Source organism: Helianthus annuus, chromosome 10 (genome assembly GCF_002127325.2).
Source record: "Helianthus annuus cultivar XRQ/B chromosome 10, HanXRQr2.0-SUNRISE, whole genome shotgun sequence".
Classification (NCBI taxonomy): domain Eukaryota; kingdom Viridiplantae; phylum Streptophyta; class Magnoliopsida; order Asterales; family Asteraceae; genus Helianthus; species Helianthus annuus.
The window spans coordinates 594,586-612,056 of NC_035442.2; positions in this window are offsets into that span (position 1 = coordinate 594,586).

Below are 17,471 nucleotides of genomic sequence, written 5' to 3' on the forward strand. Positions count from 1 at the left end.
ACGGACGTAAATGCCGGTCACCTCTCTGTTGGGCAGAGGTGGGGGATAGTCAGATCACGGGTCCAGAGATTGTAGTGGACGCCACGGAAAGGATTGCACAGATACGACAACGCATGGCGGCAGCACGCGACCGTCAGAAAGTCTACGCGGACAAGCGTAGGAAGCCTTTGGAATTTCAGGTCGGGGACCGGGTTTTACTTAAAGTCTCACCCTGGAAGGGTGTGGTACGTTTTGGCAAACGGGGCAAACTAAATCCACGGTACGTCGGACCATTTGAAATCATTGAGAAAATAGGCAAAGTGGCCTACAAGCTAAACCTACCAGCTGAACTCGGTGCAGTTCACAATGTATTTCACGTGTCGAATCTGAAGAAGTGCATGTCAGATGAGACCCTCATAGTTCCTTTTAAGGAACTCACTATCGACGAGCGGTTGCAGTTCGTCGAGGAGCCAGTTGAAATCACGGACCGGGATGTTAAGGTCCTCAAAAACAAGAGAATCCCTCTTGTTCGAGTTCGTTGGAACTCCAAACGTGGCCCAGAGTACACCTGGGAACGCGAAGACCAGATGACAGAAAAGTATCCCCAGTTATTCGAAACCAATGCAACCACTACTGAGGCTGAAGCTACTACTGCGGAATTTCGGGACGAAATTCCAGATCAACGGGGGGAGGATGTGACACCCCAGGAAAACCTGTGAGCGATACAACTTACCTAGCTTCCTCAGTGTGTACGTACCAAATTTCAGGACGAAATTTCTTTTAAATTGGGGATAATGTGACAACTCGTAATTCGAACCTACTTTGTGTAACGTTATGTGATTATGTGAACCTTATTTAATGAATGTTATGTTGATATGTGCATTGTGTAATATGTGTATATATATTAGTCGAGCCCAAACCGCACAACCGCCACTCGAGCGCACAAGGCCATTTGGGCCGTATAGCTTGTAACCGAAACCATTAGGCAGCCAAGTTGGGTTCGGCCCATCTTGATTGTTCACATAACATTAGGAAGTTGTAACCACCTCACACTTTTACCAAACATCACCTCACACACACAAAACCCTAGTTTTCCTCTCTCTCTCTCGCTCAAACCCGACGGCCATCACCTCGAAGACTTTCTTGTTCGTTGTACGGATCACCTACTTCCAATCGGTTAGTGTGTTTATGATTGTGTTCATGATTGATTGATGTTATGTTTCATATGTGTAATTGCTCATGTTCATGCAAATCGGATTGTTCTTAATGTATGTGTACCGAATGATTTTAATCGGCCGTATGATTATCATGATTGATTATGTTGTTGAAAGATAGTGTTCTTGATAATCGGATCACATGTATACTTGATAATGTTCATACGATTTGGATTGCATGACCTAGAGTTAGAACCGAACACCTAGTAATCGGCTGTGATATGATATAAAACGGATGTATGTTAATGATTGTGTTTGGTGTTCATGTTATGATTAGGTTTAGGGTTCTTATGAATTGCTAGTAAACGGTTTGGTTTGATCGATCATTAGTTTGGATAGAATCTTTGATTGTGTTAATTGATGAATTGTAAGTTTGGAAACTGTTAAAAGCTTGTAACCGATTTGCTAAATTACGGGATCTCATAACTGATTTCATAAAGTTCCAATTATGCAAGTCAATCGCACAAACATGTGAGGTCGTACAAGATTCACCCCAGATCGCACAAGGGATGAATCGCACGAGTACCAGTCGCACAAGAATAGTGCAACAGATTATACACATGGTACTGCTTAGCTTTGCATGATCGCACAACACCCTGTTGATCGCACAAGTTAGTGCCGATCGCACAAGGGGTTGGGCCACACACTGTTATGGAATTATGTTACACTACTGGGCCGAGCAGCCCAATCTCCAATCGTACAATCCAATCCGGATCGCACAAGGCCTTTACATGGGCCGAGTATTTTATGTTTGGACTCCTCTTATGTTGGGCTTAATTATAATTGGGCCGTGCATGCTATTGGACTACTTATGTAGTTGGGCCGGGATTTGTTGGATCGCACAACATGTTGTGAATCGCACAACATGTTGGGCCGATTTCTTTTGGGCTTATTTTAAATCGTACAAGTTGAAGTTGTTACATAACTGTTAAAATGCTGCCATGTTCTATACGTGCTCAAAACGTGTTAACTTGTGTGAAACCTATACGTGCATTACTTGAAGTCAAAACCTGACTTGTGTGGTAACCCTGTTAGGACGTGGTTGACCACCCTTAGTTCAAGAACCTTTTTGTGTATCTGCCGAGCAAACCAAGGTGAGTTCACACAGCCAAGGCATGGGATTCCCGGGTTGGGAATTGGGTTGGATTATTTGAAATGGATAATTACTCGTACTTACGCAAACGCTAGACTATAGACCATCGTCCTTAGGTTAGTCAGGGCACTTACGTAAAACCTACGTAACCTAGTATCTACCATTGTCTCCCGGGTCGGGAGGACACTTACGTAAAACCTACGTAAACTAATACCTACTACTGTCTTCCGGGTCGGAAGGACACTTACGTAAATCCTACGTAAACCCCACACGTACCACTGTCCTCGGGGAAGGGCACTCACGTAAATCCTACGTGACCTAGTACGTATTCCTGTTCTCGGTTTAAGAAGAACACATGGTTGCAAATAGTCTAGTAAGTACAAACATGGGAAGCCCCCATTAGTAAGGATAAACGTGGGAATCCCCCACTAGTAATACATATGACCATGGGAAACCCCCACCATTAGTACATACATGCATGGGAAGCCCCCACTAGATGAACATACAAATTACTGTTATGAACTTACTTTCTGTGAACTCGCTCAACTAGTTGTTGACTCTCTGCTGCATGCCTTGCAGGACCTTAGGTATTTATGGAGCTTGCACAAGGAGGAGCAGGTCGTTATGGGCATGGATCATGAATGCTTAATAAAACACTTATGACATTTCGTACATTATTATTAATGTTGGGTTTACCTACATGCTTCCGCTACTTAAACAAAGTTTGGTTTTGAACATCAATCATGTCGTGATGAATTACATTATCTACTTTTATTATTAAATGCTATGTTTGATATGATTGATGGCTTGATCCTGGTCATGTCACGCCTCCAAGCGGTGGTACTCCGCGGGTGGATTTTGGGGGTGTGACATGATCAGTGCCAACTTGTCTTCATTCTCCAATCTCTATTGATTGTTGAGTTTGTATAGTGTATTTCTAATAAATTATTTTATTTTATATATTCGATATACCATATTTTTGTTTATGTTCATTAGATTATTGTTACTAAGAACTCCTCGACCTAGGTAGCAGCTTAGATGAAACAGTGTCATTCTTACTTTATGAATCCCTGGACTATTTCTTGGGGATTTAGGCTACTTTTCAGATGGTCGCCCACACTTATCTTAGCAGCAATACTTACTTGATTACAACTCATTGGTCTAGGTCATCTCTTAACCCTTTATTCACATATGTATCTCGTGCATGGGTGATGCGTGTGTAGTGTAATATATTTTAGGTGTATATTTTAAGCCCTTTTTACACTTTTTAGCCAAGTTTTAAATTTATAAAACACGATATATACTAATACTAAACACACATATGGGCAAGTGCACCCATCGTGAGCGTAGTATAGTGTTGGTATGATACCGAGGTCGTCCAAGGACATAAGAGCTTTTAGTACCGGTTTATCCTCAACGTCTAATCAAATCAAAACTTAGAAAAGGGTTTTTAAACTAGGAAAATAAAGCTAACTAAAATGCTGAAAATAAAAATAAAAGTAAAAACAGATAGACAAGATGAATCACTTGGATCCGACTCGTGTGTAGCGTAACCTTTGATTATTTCCGCACTTTTGCACTTTTTAAGAGATTATCTTAGTTATTGTAGTAGGCCCCTCTTTTGTAGGTGACGTTACCCTCAACCCAGTAGTTTGAGTCAGCAAGGATACAATCCTAAAGGGTCGGATTATTGAAAGATAATTAATTAAGTTATTAATGCATAATGAGGTAGGCCCCACTTTTGAAGGTGACGTTACCCTCGGCTAAGTAGTCTGAGTCAGCAGGGATACAGTCCTAAATAGCCGGGTTAAAGTTTTAATAGTAGTTTACTTATGAGGGGATAAAAGAGTTTGGACCCCCGCCATCCAATACCGGTGGGTATTGAAGGAGGTCCTACTAAATTTGACCCAGGTCCTTTGCAGGATCTATACACTGAACAATTGCAAGACTCTTACCAAACCATTCCCTTAACCCCCGACCAGGTAGCCAACATATCTCCATATAGACCGTGGAGATATGAATGGTGAAAATCTTTTATTTTATATAAACAGTAAAATAATGCCAAGACACCACGGACAAACGATAAGGAAGAACACCTTCAACATAAGAAACTAGTTATTAAAGTCATTAATACATAACCAAATAAAAAGTGCGAAAAGATTAAAAATAAAAAGTATTACACTAAACACTTGTCTTCACCAAGTGATGTAAGAGACTTAGGCAAACATGGCCTTTCATTGTCAAGAACTCTTACGATCAATCTTGGATCCCGAGACGACTCACACACTCTATGATGGACAATGGATGATGGTGGTGGATGATGGTGTTGTGATGGTGGTGGGTGGTGGGTGAAGTGTGAGAGAGGTGGTGTGCCAAGGGATGGTTTGCAAATGAGCCAAGCACCCCTATTTATGCATTAGTTGACCACGCCCCCGTGTCCACTGGGCATGCCCCCGTGTGCAGAAGCGTATCTGTACTATCAAGATTTCCTCATATTCTGCGAAGCTTAGAGTTAACCACCGCCCCGTGTCCGCTGGGCACGCCCCCATGGTGGGTGATAGAAGCTTCTACAGCTTTATCTTTTCTGCTGACACTTGGGCACGCCCCCGTGCTCACTGAGCACGGGGCGTGTTCAGCCTTCTGTTCTCTTGTTTAGCTTGGGAAGATGCTGTCGGGAGACCGGGCATGCCACGTTTGTTCCTTTTCTTGTATTTATGTTAGATTTTGCTGCCTTTTTGCTCCTTTTGTTCATTTGAGCCCTTTTAATGTTAAAAATACAAAAGAAAGACAAAAACATACTTTTTCCAACATTAGTACTAAAAAAGGGTTAGTTTTATGCCACAATTGATGTAATTTATGTGTTGCATTTTGTGCACATCAAATACCCCCACACTTGAATCTTTGCTTGTCCTCAAGCACAACTCTTTATAATGTGGCTTTACACTCCCAAATGGAATGGGTAGAAGAGAAGGTTTTTGGGCTTGTCATAGAGTGTCGGGATTTCCAAGATTCTTTATTAAGTTTTATTTTTATTTATTTACAATCCTATTCGTCATGATTTATTAAAAACATTACATAAGATAAATTACTTATTAGGGCATAACACGCCTTTTTAAAATTCCATTTATATACAAGTTCACATACCTCACGGGGGATCACTCAACACTCGGCCGAAGACGTATTTTAGTGAATCACTCGAGAGTGGCATGGAACTTACTTCTACCATAAGCTTGCCAAGCAATCAATCCTCCTCCTTTTTAACTATACACCTTTGTAAATATCAAGAGGACTTTTGGGTGAAGGGTTAGGCTTGGGCTAAAGGTGGGTGGTTGGGTTAGTGGTTAGTAAAAGGGCGAAAAGCGTAAAAGGCGTCGGTTTTTTGAGGACTTTTTATTTTTCATAACTTTTTTATTTTGATGAAGCATTTCTTTCAAACAAAGTTATTTTTGGTAAAATTGTCTGTTTATTTCTTGTGGCTTCATCATCATTTTTTTTTTTTTTTGATAAGGAAGAATAACCAAGTCATAGAAAAACGGAGCTTTGTTACTAAAATAAAGGGTTTAAAATGAAAAAGAGTTTAGGTGGGTAAAAAGGGTGTTTGGTTTGGGTTAAGAAATGAAAAGGTTTAGGCTCAAAGGGGTTAACTAGGGGGATTTTGGGTAGGTGGTAAAAAAAAGAAAAATAATGGTGTAGAAATAAAAAAGGTTAGTCCTAATGCCTCCATCATTTACTTACTTGGGTTTAAGTTGGTAAGGACCGGGAATGTATTGTCGTGGCAAGTTCTAGAGTTGTAAGAACCAAGCGACTATTCAAATAAGAAACGAAAAATGAGCATTTAGTTTAAAGATATGTATTTGTATGCTCAATAAAGGCTCAAAACTCACTTTTTGTGGGAATGGGTTTTTATGTGATCAAGTATATATATAATCAAATTTTAACTAAACTTGTCATGCCGTTTCATAATTTTCTTATGTTGGTTCTTTTTATCACGACGCTATCAGTTGTAAATTTGTAAAAATATAACCTTTTCAGAATTTGAAATTCCAAATTAAAGCTAGACAAGTAAAAAAATGAATAAGTTTTGAAAAAAAATTGGGGTGATTAGCGGTTCCAATAGAGTTTTGTGTAAGGCTTGTTAACTAGGACTTGCAAGATTCAAGGTTTTAGCATCCCCCCCCCCCAATTAAATTACACATTATCCTCAATGTGTCCCAAAAATAAATTTTTAGGTTGATTGAATGTGTAAAAAGGTGTAAAAAGCAAAATTTTATGTTACTGGGCGTCTGGACACGGCCCCGTGGTGTCCGGGCACGGCCCCGTGTTCAGATCGCCAGTAACAAAAGTTTGTAAAAAGAAACAGAAGCCTGGACACGTGGGCGTGTTCAGCGAGCACGCCCCGTGTCCAGTTACCTGAACTGGGCATTTTCTGCAGACTGTGCAGCACGGGGCCGTGTTGGGCGGGCACGGCCCATGCTGAACTTGCTGTAATGAAGAAAAATTGTCGGGAAGCTCTGTTTTCGTACATGGGGTGTTGGTTCATATTTCCCTTGTTATCCTTCACCATCCCGAGTGTGTTTTATCCATTACAACATCATCCAAACACCAAATTAACTAAAAACCATCATTCATTAAACCATAGAGAGAATTACATAATATTCCTAATAAGCTGAAATTCTAGATAAATGGGTCAATGATAACATAAGAAGTCTAAACCAAGAAGTGCTAGCCTACAATTTATTCTAGTAGCAAAATTTCCGAAAAGATAATTCTCTCGGTTCGAAGCGGCTTGAAGAACTTCCTCCTCCGGATTATGGGTTCCTCAAACGTCGGCGAGCCATTCTTCTATCTCCCTTGGGAGAAGGAAGGCGGGCTCGTTGGCATCGGTTTGAGGGGGTGTAACTTCCACCGGGACATCTTGCAAGTTTTCAAAAGAAGGCTCCGCGGGAATGTCATCCCATCCAGTGGGGTTGTTGACTCCTAATGCTAGGTTCCAATCCTCTTGAGGGAGGATTGGTTCCATAGGAGGTGTTACAAGGATGTTTAACCTCTGGTGCAAGAGGTTAATCTCTTGAAAACTGTTTTCCAGCCCCACCGTAAGATAGTTTATACGGTCTATAAGGACCTCCTCCACCGAAGTCATCTCGTCCAGAGCTTCACGTAATGCCATTACGTAGCGTACGAGAGTTGCTTCAAGTGAAGACCTTCTTTCCCTTCGACTGTTTCGGGAATGTGCAGAGGAAGTTCCAATGTTTTGACTTGACATTCTACGAAAACAAACCAAAGAAATAGTTCATTTTGATGAAACAGTACATTGGAACGGCCCCGTGCTCAATGAGCACGGCCCCGTGTTCATCTTTCTGCTGATTTTTGGAGCAAGGAATCTTGGAGTTTTAAATTATTTTTCCAACTTATGAAGCATTTTTTAGCAGAAATAACTTAAAACAATGTTATACAACTTATTTTTACCAAGATTCTTTGAACAAAAACCCACAAACATCACAATAAAGCTTGGAATCATGGTGATCTCAAGCTTTAATGGAGGTGTTGAAGCAAGAAAGATGAAGAAGAAGGTAATGGATAAATGAGGAAAGGACAAGAGGGTTGTTAGAACCTTCTTTTAGAAAATACCTATGATAGTATGTGAGAAGATCCTTTCAAATCTCTATCCCTGGATGGTCCAAATGTGCAGGATTCTTGGCTACATTTATAGAAAACGACAGCACGCTGGACACGGCCCCGTGTCCAGGCAAGATCCTGACACATTTTGTCCGTATTCTGACAAAAAGTCAGAAAGGAATCTTTTGGTGGACACGGGGGCGTGTTGACCTGGGCACGGCCCCGTGTCGAGAGGTTGTTTTATGAAGTTTGTCTATTTCTAAGGGACTTATCCGTATCGGGTTGTTCCTTACTTGATGGAACAACCCCAAAGTGCCTAAGATACCTTAATTGCTCTAGATTAAGACGAGAACGCAAGAGGTTGTCGGTGAGGGTGATTCCTATGCTAAATGTAGGTGGACAAGTCCAACCCTTTCTCGGGCTCTCGTTAAAGAAGGTGTATGCCGAATCGCTCAGGTCTATGTATGCACCGAAAGAAGTCGATGGAGAGTCCTTCACGGCACAGGGACGACTATCGCCTAAGTCTTTGCTAGAGTTGAAGGTAATATCGGGAACAACGAAGTTGTTTTTTTTTCTAATGCGATCCCAACAATACTTCTTGGGTATTGTCTTGAGATGAATTAAGGAAATCCATCTTAAGTTCTTTTAACCAATTAAGAATTAGATCTTCTAATTGAAATAGTTCATCAAGAAGTATTTCTCCTAGTAGGTCCGGTTGAGAGCACTCGAGGGAGTGATAGGGATTATTTTTACTTTCGCCCCTCTTAAGGCTACAGGAAAACGATATGTCTATATAATGGGGCTTATAGTTTAGAAAATAACATTCTAATTCTTTATGGGAGCCACCACATAATTGACACCACGTACCATAAGAGCGCCGAAAGTAAAAATTATCATTATCACTCATGTTTGTGTCAGAAGTTACCAACCGTCGGGATCTTACGGTTCTGTTTTCAGTAACTGAATCTTGGGCACGGGGCGTGTTGAGTGGGCACGGCCCCGTGTTCAGCTTACTGTCTGACGTAAAACAGGATTGCCAGTTCCAAAGATTGGGCACGGGGTGTGTTCAGCGGGCACGGCCCGTGCTGAGCTCTGCAGAAGCTGAAAAATTAAGAAAATACTAAAAAAAACAGAAAAATTAGAAAAAATGATTAGGCCGTTGATTCCTAACTTTCTTAAAATCCTTGTTTCCCCGGCAACTGCGCCAAAAACTTGATGCGTGTGTAGTGTAATATATTTTAGGTGTATATTTTAAGCCCTTTTTACACTTTTTAGCCAAGTTTTAAATTTATAAAACACGATATTTACTAACACTAAACAAACATATGGGCAAGTGCACCCATCGTGAGCGTAGTATAGTGTTGGTAAGATACCAAGGTCGTCCAAGGACACAAGAGCTTTTATTACCAGTTTATCCTCAACGTCTAATCAAATCAAAAGTTAGAAAAAAGTTTTTAAACTAGGAAAATAAAGCTAACTAAAATGCTGAAAATAAAAATAAAAGTAAAAACAGATAGACAAGATGAATCACTTGGATCCGACTCGTGTGTAGCGTAACCTTTGATTATTTTAGCACTTTTGCACTTTTTAAGAGATTATCTTAGTTATTGTAGTAGGCCCCTCTTTTGAAGGTGACGTTACCCTCAACCCAGTAGTTTGAGTAAGTAAGGATACAATCCTAAAGGGTCGGATTATTGAAAGATAATTAATTAAGTTATTAATGCATAATGTGGTAGGCCCCTCTTTTGAAGGTGACGTTACCCTCGGCTAAGTAGTCTGAGTCAGCAGGGATACAGTCCTAAATAGCTGGGTTAAAGTTTTAATAGTAGTTTACTTATGAGGGGATCAAAGAGTTTGGACCCCCGTCATCAATACCGGTGGGTATTAAACGAGGTCCTACTAAATTTGACCCAGGTCATTTGCAGGATCTATACACTGAACAATAGCAAGACTCTTACCGAACCGTTCCCTTAACCCCCGACCAGGTAGCCAACATATCTGCATATAGACCGTGGAGATATGAATGGTGAAAATCTTTTATTTTATATAGACAGTAAAATAATGCCAAGACACCACGGACAAACGATAAGGAAGAACTCCTTCAACATAAGAAACTAGTTATTAAAGTCATTAATACAAAACCAAATAAAAAGTGCGAAAAGTTTAAAAATAAAAAGTATTACACTAAACACTTGTCTTCACCAAGTGATGTAAAAGACTTAGGCAAACATGGCCTTTGATTGTCAAGAACTCTTACGATCAATCTTGGATCCCGAGACGATTGACACACTCTATGATGGACAATGGATGATGGTGGTGGATGATGGTGTTGTGATGATGGTGGGTGGTGGGTGAAGTGTGAGAGAGGTGGTGTGCCAAGGGATGGTTTGCAAATGAGCCAAGCACCCCTATTTATAGCATGAACAGTAGCTCGGGCATGGCCCTGTGTCCATTGGGCATAGAGATGGGCATAATAACCGGTTCCAAACCCGACCCGTTAGAACCTACCCGGAACCGGTTCCAGTCCCAACCCGGTATAAAGCATACCCGGTTCCGGGTTTAAAAAACCCGATGGTTCCTACCCGGTTCCTTTTTTTAAAAAAAAACATAAGTTCCATACCCGGTTCCAACCCGTACCCGGTTCCTACCCGTACCCGGTGTCCATGCATACCCAGTTCCTACCCGTACCCGGTTCCTATTCGTACCCGCTTTGCATGCCTACCCGGTGCCACTTTAATTTTTGAAGTTTAATAAAGCTGGGCTTGATTGTTTCAAGTTTACAAGCGCACATAACAGATTATTACTTAATTCAGATTCAGCTGCCAGACCCATCAAGCAAAGCCCATCTCTCCCTAATCGATTCTAACGGTAATAATCATCATTTAATACAAATCTGACCGTTGGAACCGGTTCTAACGGTAATAATCACAATTCAGCCAATAGCCAGTACCCGGTTCTGCCTATAAAAAGTTTGCAATTTTTTTAAGATTATCACACATCAATTCTCCCTAATCTTCTATCTTATTCTATAATGGCTACCAAAAATTCCAAAGTTACAAACTCCAAATCCGTCAACAATGGTGATCAATCCGCTCCATTTGTCGTTGGAACATTATCCCACAATCGAAATATTGAGGTGTGGTGTAATTGGGACTTGGTCGAGTTGAGTGATGGTTCGCAAAAGGCCCAATGCAAACATTGTGGCTCCTTGTTAAGCAAGGACTCTAACTCAACGTTAACCAAGCATGTTAAGAAGTATTGTAAGGCATTAAAGGAGGCGACACCCGGTCAAGTGCAACTCTCAAAAGACGGTACGATATTCCGTTATGAACATAACGTAACTCGCGATAGGATGGCCAAGTTGGTGATTAAAAAAGTGTTGCCGTTTGGACACTTTGACGACCCCGATCTTACCAATCTTATTAGAGAGACGCTTCAACCACGCTATAAACACGTAAGTCGTCGTACTTTAAAACGCCATTGTTTGAAGTTATGGGAAAATGCTAGAAAAGATTTAATTGTTTGTTTTAAAAATTTAAAAACTAGTGTTAACTTAACTAGTGATGTGTGGTCGGCTCCACATGGTTTACCCGAATCGTACATTTGTGTCACCGCCCATTGGGTAGATCCCGATACATGGCAAATGATGAAGCGTACGATTGCTTTTGACGAGTTTCCTTCTCCTCATACGGGAGAAAATATTTATAAAATTATAAACACCACAATAATAAAATATTCTTTAGAAGATAAAATTTTTTCAATATCATTTGACAATGCTTCAAACAACACATTGGCGATCGAAAAATTAAAGTTGAAGTATAAACCGATTGTTGATGGTGCATTTTATCACACTCGTTGTGTTGCACATATTATTAATTTAGTTGTGCAAACCGGGTTAAAAGATAAATTTGTTTCGGATTTTATTAAAGCTTTTAGAGTTATGCTACAAGATGTTTTCAAAAGTGGAAAAGAAAGATATCAAGATTATAAAAAACTTTGTAAAGATGTTAACCAAAAAATGATTGGACCTAATTGGGATATACCAACTCATTGGAATTCAACTTGTCATATGTTTGAAATGGCTTTAAAACAAATGGGCACTTTAAAAACATTTCATACAACTTTAAGTGATGATTACCAAGTCGACCCTTTTCCCGACATTAGTTGGTCAAATATTAAAACATTAAGTACTTTTTTAAAAGTTTTTAAAACATCAACAACGATGATTTCGGGTGTGTATTATCCTACAAGTTCTAGAGTTTTATCCGAATTGTATTTGATAGCAACGAACTTTAAAAACTTTGAAAATTCAAGCGACATGTTGAGGAACATGTTGAAACCTATGATTGAAAATTTTTAAAAATATTTTTTGGATTTACCACCCGTTTTTCTATGTGCCGCCACTTTAAATCCAATTTTAAACATGCCGGGTGTTGAAGCTATTATTGAAGAGATTTACGACAAGTTGGATATGCACGAGGAGGATCCAACATTAAAAGATAAAGTTAAAGAATCTTTCAATTCGAATTTGTCTAAACTTTATGACCATTATTTAAAAAAGTATGGTGACAAAAATCATACGAATTTGTTTACATCTCGGTCTTCGACCTCAAACGATGAAACGGTTAGCGACCCTATTATAACAATGTTGAATGTCGTGAGAGATGAAACGGCAAAACAACAAAGGGGTAGTGAACCATCAAGCGAACTCGGTAGATACAAAATAACTTCTTACTCGCATACTATGACCTCCGAGGAATACAATAACTTTGATATTTTGTCATGGTGGAAATCAAAAGAATCGGAATTCCCGATTTTAGCCACCATGGCTCGTGATATACTAACGGTCCAAGCTTCCACGGTAGCTTCGGAAAGTGTTTTTTCTCTTAGTGGTAGGGTGTTATCTATTCGAAGGACAAGACTAACACCGGAATTGTTAGAGATGGCAATTTGTTTAAAAGATCATTTGGACGTCGTTGACCGTGTACAAGATAAAACAAGTCTAGAAGACGAAGTGGAATTGGAGCACAACATTATTGACGAAGAGGAGGACGATTCAACCGAAGTAGAGAGTAACGATTCGGACGACGATTGCACCGAAGTGCCCGTACCAAAGCGTCCCGCAAGTGAAAGTGTCGCACCCGCCACTACTAAACGGTCGAAAAAATAAACCGGTTCTGTTAATTTGTAATTCGGTTCCTGTTAATTTGTAATTCGGTTCTGTTTGTTTTTAATGTAATCGGTTCAACTGTTTTTCACAATGACTTTTTTTTAATGTAATCGGTTCAACTGTTTAACATCAAACATAATGATAATTGAAAGTTTTTCCATAAAGTTTATAAAAAACATAAAACATAAACATCATACATAATCTTAAACCAAACAAACCGGTTACATAAAACACCTAAACTTTAGACGAGCCGGTCCCGGAGCCTTCACCCTTTTCACTTTTTTTCGCCTTTGTCAAAGGACAATGTTTCTCGGTGTGCTTCTTTAGCGTCGAGTTAGCCGACGCCTTCATAAATTTGCCGCAACCTTTGCATCTTGCCATCTCGTGGCTATCGGACATTAAACATAAATCAAAGTTTTTCCATATTGTCGGGTTCCTTTTTGTTTCCAACACCATAACTACTTCATCGTTGCATGCCATATCTCTAATCCCTTAGCACTGCTGTGTATGAAAATGAAAGTTGAAACTATGATTTTGGTAGAGTTTGAAAGTATGAAAATATGAAATTGAAACATTGAGTTAAATAAAAAAATCGGTTATAATACGACAACCGGTTCCAGTAATTCCGAATTCCAACATATTGCTTTTAATATTGATTTGACTGGACATGCAGAGAGCATCCGGTTCCATGCATCATGTCGGCTTTTTCTTCACATATACGACAGAACCGGTTCCGACCCGACCCGATTCCATACTACCCGTAACCGGGTACAATAGGTTATGGTTTTTTGGGCAAATACCCGGGTATGAACCTGAACCGGGTTTGAGAGGAACCGGGTACTGTCAACTTTGAGAGGGACCGGGTACGGGTAGGAACAGGTTCCGAGTTTTAAAAATACCCGATTATGCCCATCTCTAATTGGGCACGGCCCCGTGTCCATCCTCATTCTCTTTCTTCATTAATTGCAGTTTGTCTGCATTAGTTGACCACGCCCCCGTGTCCACTGGGCACGCCCCCGTATGCAGAAGCGTATCTGTACTATCAAGATTTCCTCAGATTCTGTGAATCTTAGAGTTGACCACGGCCCCGTGTCCGCTGGGCACACCCCCGTGGTGGGTGATAGAAGCTTCTACAGTTTTGTCTTCTCTGCTGACACTTGGGCACGCCCCCGTGCTCACTGAGCACGGGGCGTGTTCAGCCTTCTGTTCTCTTGTTTTGCTTGGGAGAATGCTGTCGGGAGGCCGGGCATGCCACGTTTGTTCCTTTTCTTGTATTTATGTTAGATTTTGCTGCCTTTTTGCTACTTTTGTTCATTTGAGCCCTTTTAATCCTAAAAATACAAAAGGAAGACAAAAACACACTTTTTCCAACATTAGTACTAAAAAAAAGGGGTTAGTTTTATGCCACAATTGATGTAATTTATATGTTGCATTTTGTGCACATCAATGGGTGATCCAAGGGTTCCTATGGGTGATCCGTTGTTATGTCGCAACACAGTTGGTGCTCTTTAATATATAGTGTTGAGTCGGCTAGAGATTACATATGATGTGAGTAAGACGTCTCATTTTCTTCCGAGACCTATAGAACATCACTAGATAACCGTTAAGATGATTCTACATTATCTTAAAGGTACTTCTTTTCATGGATTGACTATTAGTTGATCCATGCTTATACTAATTCAGAATAGGTTAGGTTTCCGAATATTGATGGTTTACGACTATATATTGTGTGTTTCTAGGACCTAATCTTATAAAATTTGAGTTCTAAGAAGCAACAAAAGGTGTGGCTCGTTCTAGCACTGAGGTTTAGAATCGGGCATATTGTAGAAGCTCATATTTTTGCTGAGCCTTATTGGATTAGGTCATTGATTCATGAGCGACTCCTTTTCTTTGTTGCTCGGTGCTACATTTTTAGCAACACATCTATGTTTCATCGGCGAAGAAAGCATCTAAAAATTGATTTACACTTCATATTTGTGACATGGTTATTACGCTAACACTCCGAGGTTGATATGTTCCTACAGCCGCCATGCTTGCTAACAAATTGGCGAAGGGTGAATTAGTCTTAACTAGTTTATCTATTTTTTCGGTCCAAGTTTCAGTTCGCTGACGTGTTTAGCTTGTGAGGAGATGTGAGAAAATCAATTAGTGTGTTATTGTATTTACATTAGTTACCTTTTGTTTACCTTTTGTTAGTAGTTTGTTGGCACGGGGCGTGTTGAGTGGGCACGGCCCCGTGTTCAGCTTACTCTCTGACGTAAAACAGGATTTCCAGTTCCAAAGGTTGGGCACGGGGCGTGTTCAGCAGGCACGGCCCATGCTGAGCTCTGCAGAAGCTGAAAAATTAAGAAAATCCTAAAAAACAGAAAAATTAGAAAAAATGATTAGACCGTTGATTCCTAACTTTCTTAAAATCCGTGTGTCCCCGGCAACAGCGCCAAAAACTTGATGCGTGTGTAGTGTAATATATTTTAGGTGTATATTTTAAGCCCTTTTTAAACTTTTTAGCCAAGTTTTAAATTTATAAAACACGATATTTACTAACACTAAACACACATATGGGCAAGTGCATCCATCGTAAGCGTAGTATAGTGTTGGTAAGATACTGAGGTCGTCCAAGGACACAAGAGCTTTTAGTACCGGTTTATCCTCAACGTCTAATCAAATCAAAACTTAGAAAAAGGTTTTAAAACTAGGAAAATAAAGCTAACTAAAATGCTGAAAATAAAAATAAAAGTAAAAACAGATAGACAAGATGAATCACTTGGATCCGACTCGTGTGTAGCGTAACCTTTGATTATTTCCGCACTTTTGCACTTTTTAAGAGATTATCTTAGTTATTGTAGTAGTCCCCTCTTTTGAAGGTGACGTTACCCTCAATCCAGTAGTTTGAGTTAGCAAGGATACAATCCTAAAGGGTCGGATTATTGAAAGATAATTAATTAAGTTATTAATACATAATGTGGTAGGCCCCTCTTTTGAAAGTGACGTTACCCTCGGCTAAGTAGTCTGAGTCAGTAGGGATACAGTCCTAAATAGTCGGGTTAAAGTTTTAATAGTAGTTTACTTATGAGGGTATCAAAGAGTTTGGACCCCCGCCATCCAATACCGGTGGGTATTAAAGGAGGTCCTACTAAATTTGACACAGGTCCTTTGCAGGATCTATACACTGAACAATAGCAAGACTCTTACCAAACCATTCCCTTAACCCCCGAGCAGGTAGCCAACATATCTCCATATAGACCGTGGAGATATGAATGGTGAAAATCTTTTATTTTATATAAACAGTAAAATAATGCCAAGACACCACGGACAAACGATAAGGAAGAACACCTTCAACATAAGAAACTAGTTATTAAAGTCATTAATACATAACCAAATAAAAAGTGCGAAAAGATTAAAAATAAAAAGTATTACACTAAACACTTGTCTTCACCAAGTGATGTAAGAGACTTAGACAAACATGGCCTTTGATTGTCAAGAACTCTTACGATCAATCTTGGATCCCGAGACGACTCACACACTCTATGATGGACAATGGATGATGGTGGTGGATGATGGTGTTGTGATGGTGGTGGGTGGTGGGTGAAGTGTGAGAGAGGTGGTATGCCAAGGGATGGTTTGCAAATGAGCCAAGCACCCCTATTTATTGCCTGAACAGTAGCTCGGGCACGGCCCCGTGTCCATCCTCCTTCTCTTTCTTCATTAATTGCAGTTTGTCTGCATTAGTTGATCACGCCCCCATGTGCAGAAGCATATCTGTACTATCAAGATTTCCTCAGATTCTGCGAATCTTAGAGTTGACCACGTCCCCGTGTCCGCTGGGCACGGCCCCGTGGTGGGTGATAGAAGCTTCTACACCTTTGTCTTTTCTGCTGACACTTGGGCACGCCCCCGTGCTCACTGAGCACGGGGCGTGTTCAGCCTTCTGTTCTCTTGTTTTGCTTGGGAAGATGCTGTCGGGAGGCCGGGCATGCCACGTTTGTTCCTTTTCTTGTATTTATGTTAGATTTTGCTGCCTTTTTGCTCATTTTGTTCATTTGAGCCCTTTTAATCCTAAAAATACAAAAGGAAGACAAAAACACACTTTTTCCAACATTAGTACTAAAAAATTGGTTAGTTTTATGCCACAATTGATGTAATTTACATGTTGCATTTTGTGCACATCAATGGGTGATCCAAGGGTTCCTATGGGTGATCCATTGTTATATCGCAACACAGTTGGTGCTCTTTAATATATAGTGTTAAGTCGTCTAGAGATTTCATATGATGTGAGTAAGACGTCTCATTTTCTTCCGAGACCTATAGAACATCACTAGATAACCGTTAAGATGATTCTACACTATCTTAAAGGTACTTCTTTTCATGGATTGACTATTAGTTGATCCATGCTTATACT